Source organism: Cricetulus griseus, chromosome 2 (assembly GCF_003668045.3).
Source record: "Cricetulus griseus strain 17A/GY chromosome 2, alternate assembly CriGri-PICRH-1.0, whole genome shotgun sequence".
Taxonomy (NCBI): domain Eukaryota; kingdom Metazoa; phylum Chordata; class Mammalia; order Rodentia; family Cricetidae; genus Cricetulus; species Cricetulus griseus.
In genome coordinates this window covers 332,729,028-332,736,203 of record NC_048595.1, presented here as the reverse complement: position 1 = coordinate 332,736,203, position 7,176 = coordinate 332,729,028, and positions in this window count along the sequence as shown.

The window sequence follows — 7,176 nt, the reverse complement described above, 5'->3', positions numbered from 1 at the left end:
TGACAGATACTGAGGACAAAATACCTTAACTAACAGAAATGTATTCTCTAATAGTGATGGAGGCCTGCATCCTAAATGCTTTGGGGACAACTACTGAGATGCTTGAAAATGGCCATCTATTTTTTTGTCTTTGCATGGTCCTTCCTCGTGTGTGTGTGTGTGTGTGTGTGTGTGTGTGTGTGTGTGTGTGTGTGTTGTGTGTGAGTGTGTGTGTGTGTGTGTGTGTGTGTGTGTGAGAGAGAGAGAGAGAGAGAGAGAGAGAGAGAGAGAGAGAGAGAGAGAGAGAGAGAGAGAGAGAAGAACCCTGATGTTGCTTCCTCTTCTTGGGAGGACACTGGTCATGTTGTGTTAGAGTTCCACTGTGATGGCCTCATTCAGTTTGAGTCACTTCCTGACAGTCCCAGTCTCTAATTGCACTCACTCACACTGGGAACTCCAGCTTCTCTGTAGGACTTTTGAGTGGAGCCCACAGCGTTCCCTGAGGCTGCATAATATATTTAGATGTTTATTTCTGATCATGCGAGTGATGCTATTTCCATTATTTAATTGCCTAATACATGATATATACATTCACTGTAAACAAATATTTGTAAAGCAGAAAAAGATGTTACTACTCTAGCTTAGCAAATAGCATGAGTGGCCTGAGCTAGGCACCCCTTGACACTCCTCAGCTAGTCTAGTAGTGTTTGCATGAAAAGGCTAGCTGAACATCTGCCCATGGAGTGCATTGTCCTACAGGAAAGGGGGGATGAACTTGTGAACTTGCCTTTTTACTGCAAGGGTTTGCAAGCCTATTCTTTGTCCTGAGGTGATATAATTATCCACCAGTGTAGTCCAATGTAAGCCCAACCCTGTGGAAAAAAGAGCAAAGATTCCACATTCTTCCCATACCCGTTTTATTGATTTGAATGGTGACCCTCAAAAATAAGTCACCACTTAGTCCCTAGAACCTATATCTATTTCTGTACTGACTAGTTTTTATGTCAATTTGGCTAATGCTAGAGTCATCCTAGAGGACGGAATCTCAATTGTGAAAATGCCTCCTTAAGATTGGGCTGTAGGGAACCTACGGGAGGATGTGGATATAAGCACAGATGTTCAAGCTGCCTCCAGGCTTGGAAAGAACTATGGAACATCCTTATTGGAAACTGGAGGAAATGTGACTTTCCTTGTACTGTGGCAGAACATTAGATCTAACTATGCCTATATATTGTCAGAAAACACAGTTGTGAAGCTTAAACTTGGGTTGTTTAGCTGAGTCACCTTCCAGATATAATGCTGAAGTCAAAGGCTGTCTTTTCCTCACTAACATAGCAACTTTGAAAAGAGGCAAACTGAAGAAGAACCAGGAATCATCATCCTTGATGACCCAGACAATCCAGCACAGAAGGGGTTACCCAGGAAAGATGTGCCAATGAGAGCTTACCTATTGGCACAGATCCCTGTGATATGTATTATGGGTTTAAAAGGTTTCTAAGGGCCCTGTGCCACTAGAAATGCTACCACTTGAAATAGGAAGAGCAAGGACCCAAGACCACTGCAATGGGTAGGAAGGCCTGTGGTGCCAATAGTTCATGCGATAGAGTCATGAATAACAGAATTATTCTCAGATCTAATAAAAACTTCCCTTCTCATGTCAAGCAATTTGAGACTGGTGACTCCTTTACTCTGATTTCTGTCTTTTGGAATGGTATCAACTTTCCTGCATCTGCCTCGTATTATATGTTGGAAGTAGATCATTTATTTGGTAAATTTGGAAGCTTAGAGATGAAAAGGAATTTTGTTCTGCGACATAATACCCAACCACCACTCACACCTGATTTGGATGATAAATTTGTGACTGTAGAGTGTTGATAATAGGTGAGATTTGGGGCCTAGAGTTAGTTGAGAATGAGCTGAAACTTTTGGAGAAATATGATGCATTTTACATGTAGCATGAATGTGACTTGTCAGAGATGTAGGCAGTAGAGAAAAATAGACTTAGTGGTCATTCCTATAAAAGAAATAAAAAGTGTCCATGTCCTAACCACTTACTAAGTGCTATCGTGCTATCTTATGTGGTAAAAGGCATCTGCATGTGCAATTAAGTCATGGCTCTTGAAATAAAACATCCATTTTTATCTGGAAGGCCCTAAGCCCAACAATAAGTATCCATATAAGACAGATGCAGAAGCAGATATGACAAAACAAGGAGTGACAGCATGACAACAGATTAGGGCAATTCAGGAACAAGTTGAAGTGTGTCCTTAGTCCCCAGAAGCTAAAAGAATCAGGAAATAGATTCTTTCTTGGAGTCTCAAGAAGGTTACAGACTGCTGACAGCCTGACTGTCAGTTTCTTACAGAACAAGTTTCTATAGTTTTGAGCCATTGTCTTCTGCAGTAGCCACAGGAACCCAATATATCCACTATAATGTAAGCATAAGGACAAGAAACCCAGTGAGACTGTCTCCTCCAGCACTGATCATCTGCTAGTTGCTTTATGTTGACTAAAATCTTGATTCAGTTTACCTCCATTTGTGACTCTTTGTTGTAGCCATATAAGATAAAAGGCAGGCCAATGGCACCAATACAGACTAAGCTACCATGTGTGACATCCCTCTTCTTATAAAATTTCACCTGCATCACTCTATAATTGTCTCTTCTTTCCCTCTCTTCTATGCCCTTCTCACTAGCTCTACCGTCCTTGAGGCTATCTCTACAGTAGCCTTGCTTCTATTGTCTCTGTTCTACAACTTTTATTTTCTCAGCAGGTTATCAAAAAGTTCCCTAAGCAAACATAGTTTCTGCTTATGTTATATAAGATTGCCCTGTTACATAGCAATTTGTTGTAGCATTGACATTTTATAATTTGTATTTGTGTCTATGTGTTTGCCTCTGTGGGTCTATATGCACTATGTGCATGCAGGTATTCTCAGAGTCCAGAAGGGACTCATAGTCCCTGGAACTGTAGATGCAAGTGGTTATCATGGATGCTGGAAACTGAACTTGGGTCCTCTGTAAGAATAGTAAGCATGGCTTAACCACAGAGAATGCTCTTCTGCCCCTAGCATTGACATTTAAAAACACATAAGACAAATGATATGTTTAAAATAACTTTAAGATTGAAAGCAGAGATTGTGCATACAGGAGATATGAGCAGGAAAGGTCAGGGGAGAGCAGAAAACTAGGAGAGAGAAGAATCTTGGAAGAAGACCTCCTCATATCTGAAAGTCAGGATCTCCAAGGCTGAGAACACAGTCTCTTATGTTTGGATAGCAAAGTCAAAGAGCAGAATTTGCAAGCATAAGCATTCTACAATTGTCATCACTAAGTGAAAAAAATTATAAATGGAACACAATGAAAGCATAATGGAATGGCTTTCTAGAGTGCTTGAACAATAAAGGGTTATTTATGTATAAATTATCATTTCAAATTAAGGATGTTGATATCTGCCTGGCCTTCCTTCTGTCCCATGCACTGGAGTACATGCACATACATGCACTTGATTTCTTTTAACTCCTTAAAGAAAAACATGAAACTGTATTAAGAGTTGCCTCTGTTCTTGGGGGATTCATTTCTTACTTTCTTTCCCCATTACTGTGATAATGCAGCCCCCCCCCAAAAAAAAGCAACTCAAGAAAGAAAGACTTCATTCCAGTTCCCAGTCCAAGGTACAGTCATTAATGGCTGCAGGAGCAAGAAGCACCCTGTTACATCACATCTGCAGTCAGGAAGCAGAGGCTGATAAGTGCTTGTGCCCAGTTCCCTGTCTCCTTTGTATAGTCTGGGGCCCCTGCTCAGTGAATGGCCCCACCCCCACAGTTAAGGTGAGTCTTCCCACATTATCTAATCAGTTCCCCAGATTAAACTAATCAAGACAGTCCCCCACAGGAATGCCCAGAGAATAAATGACCTCCACTTTCCTCCTAAGTGATTCCACATCCTGTCAAATTGATAATTAACACTAACCACTTAAATCTCTAAAATCAATGAGATGTTCTATAAACACTTTCAAACAATTGCTTCTAAAAAAAAAGCTTTGAAATAAATTTAATCATTTAAATAAGGAGACAATCATCTAAGAACCACAAATATACAACGAGAAATTTATATCAATAAGCATCTCCAATTACTTTGTGTTATGAGAAAGTTTATTAATAGAATTTCTATTCAGAGATTAAAAGTTTGAGTCTGTGAGAAGGTAAGAAACTTGTGCCCATGGGGCACAGCAGGTAAGTCTCAGTCTCCTTTCCTTCCGGTACTTGCTTCTTTTGTGTGACTCACAATCCTCTGAGTTACGGAATGTAACACAGATGAGCAAGTAGGCTGAACACTGAGTTATCAGATTCATGCTAGTCCGTTCCTGCAGAATTATGCTGGTATGTGAAGAGGAAAAATATCTCCTTTAAAGAGGGACCAACATTATGTAGGCTGGAAGACCCAAATCTCCAGCTCTGTGGGCACAGGATACCACTGTATCAGGAGAGGGGAGCCTGGTTCTCTACTCCCGAGAGTCCTAGTTGGTAGAAGTCGCAGATGTTTTTCAGAGCTTTGGGGTGTTGTGAGAAACTTATAAAAGAGAAGGTGTTTCACTATCATCATCTGTGGTGGTTTGAATGAGAATAGCTCATAGATTTGAATACTTTCTGCCTTATTGGTGGAACTGTTTAGGAAGGGATTAAGAGGCAGCGTGGCCCTATTGGGTCAGATGTTAGCTCTGCTAGCTCCAGCACCATGCCTGCCTGTCTGCTGCCATGTTACCCATCATGATGGTCATAGACTCACCCTCAGAGATTGTATGTAAACCCACAATCAAATACCTCTTTTTATAAGTTGCTTTAGTCATGGTGTCTCTTCACAGCAATAGAGAAGTAACTGAGATACAGGCCCACCAATACTAAGAGTGGTGTGAATTATGTAGTAAGCATTTGATAAATGTTTGTTGACTAAATAAAAAGTTAACAAATGAGATAAGTATTCTTAGTAAACACATGTGTGAATAAATCCATCAGTTTTGTGTTATGGACAGTTGTGGCCAGAGTAAACCACAGATCATATGAATATAACTAAGCTTTCACAGAGAAATATTATATAGACTTCCAAAGAACTGAAGAATTGTCATGCAGGTATTGAAAATATGAAAAACATTTATACCCATTGTCTTTTGAATATGATAACATTTATTTCCAGAAATATGATTCTTAAATCACACATACAATTAAGAATCAAAGTCACTCCAGTGAAGCAGAATTGTTCTTTACATTTATCTATGATATTTTCAAGGGTGTGATGAAAATATGAAACAATCAAAGCTGAAGAAAACAGACTTTGTGTGTCTTCCTACTAGTATGAGTTGGAAGGGAAAATACCTGTTTTGTTTTAACCTGATCTTTACTTATTTCAAGAATATTATAATGCACTTTGAGAAACCTAGAAGGGAGGCAACCTCAACTTACTATGTTAATATTCTGTATACATTTTGAACACTTTAATTCTGAAAGTCATTTTACTATATTTTTAATTGAGCATTTCCATTCTACCTTATAGTCCTCACAATTACTGTGATTGTGAGGACTATACAGTAATTGTGAGGACTATAAGATAGTCTTAAATAACAGTGCCAAATTCCATCTAGTTAATGTGCTACATTTTGCATTCTCAAACCTTTTATTTTGGACATTTTGGGAATGTTAGTTATGATGATGATTTTTCTTAATGTTAATAGTGTGTGTGTGTGTGTGTGTGTGTGTGTGTGTGTGTGTGTGTGTGTGTGTGCCTGAGCATATATATCTCTATATACGATATAAGATCCTCTGGAACTGGAGTTCCAGGTGGTTATAAGCCACCCTATATGAGTATTAGAAATTTAACCCAGGACCTCTGTAAGAATAACAAGTGTTTTTAATGTCTGAGCCATTTCTCCAGCCCTTAATGTTTTAAAAACAAATCCTGTAGATTGCTAGAAATCATTAAATTGTTTAAGATTCACAGAGTAGGTTTTCTTACATCACCTAAGAAATAATATACAAAACAGTGATTACTAGCACAGTATATCTGTAGTTCAGCCATATATCACAGGGGAGTGTGGGTGCCTAGGCACTGAGTTTGCACTCTGTGAGAACAGAATATCCCCTGGGACCTTGAACATTGTTCTCCTGGAAATGTTTGCTGCCCCTAAGAGTGTCCCCATGCCTTGTTCATTGCTGTCCCTTTCCTAGGTATAAATCTTGATGCACAGCTGGCTTCTACAGCTGCTGATGACCAGGATCCACTAATGTGGTAGAACTATGTCCCATTTTCTTAGAGTATTGACAGCTTGTGCTTTAGACTCATGGAGAGCTTGGTGTGTGCTCCTCATGTTGGCCATCATCTTTTACTCCTGAAACAGAAGCATAGCTCTGTAGGAAAGGGCCCATTAGGATCCGAGAAATAACTGTCAAAACAACTTGGCTGATTCTAAGGCCATCTCTCACTTCCATTCGTGACTCTTTTCTTAACTCAAATTATTCCTGTGCATATATCCATGTCTTCCTGTAAAGGAACCTTCACTGGAATCCCTCCCTACCCCATTTGTCCTTCAGTGCACACAGAGGGGCTGAAATCTCCACAGGGCACGTGGTTAGACTCTACTGCCAAACACGGCTATGAATATGTCTCCATAAGCTCTGCAAATCACATCAAAGAAGCCAAGTTTCTTGTAAGGTTAAATCTGTTCAACCCCCAACTATACTCAATTACCTTGAAACTTAAAATTGAGTTCTAAAATATGATGAGAAAATAAATTCCTCATTCACCAAAACTTAATTCTTAAATGTTTATGGTTTCTAAGAAAACTATTTCAGCCAGGCGGTGGCAGAGCTCACCTTTAAGCCTAGTACTTGAGAGGCAAAGGCAGAGGGATCTCTGTGAGTTCAAAGCCAGCCTGGTCTACAGAGATAGTTCCAAGACAGCTAGGGCTGTTACACAGAGAAACCCTGCCTTGAAACCCCCTCCAAAACAAAACAAACAAACAAACAAACAAACAAACAAACAAAAACTATTTCATTAGCATATGCCAACTTTCAGAGGGGGGCTCATAAAATTATTTAAATGAGAAATAACCCCTAATCTGCATGAGCTAGCTTATGCTTAACTATCTGGTCATCTGGTTGACACACTTATATTAAAATGGCAGCATGTCAAATAAAAATCAAGG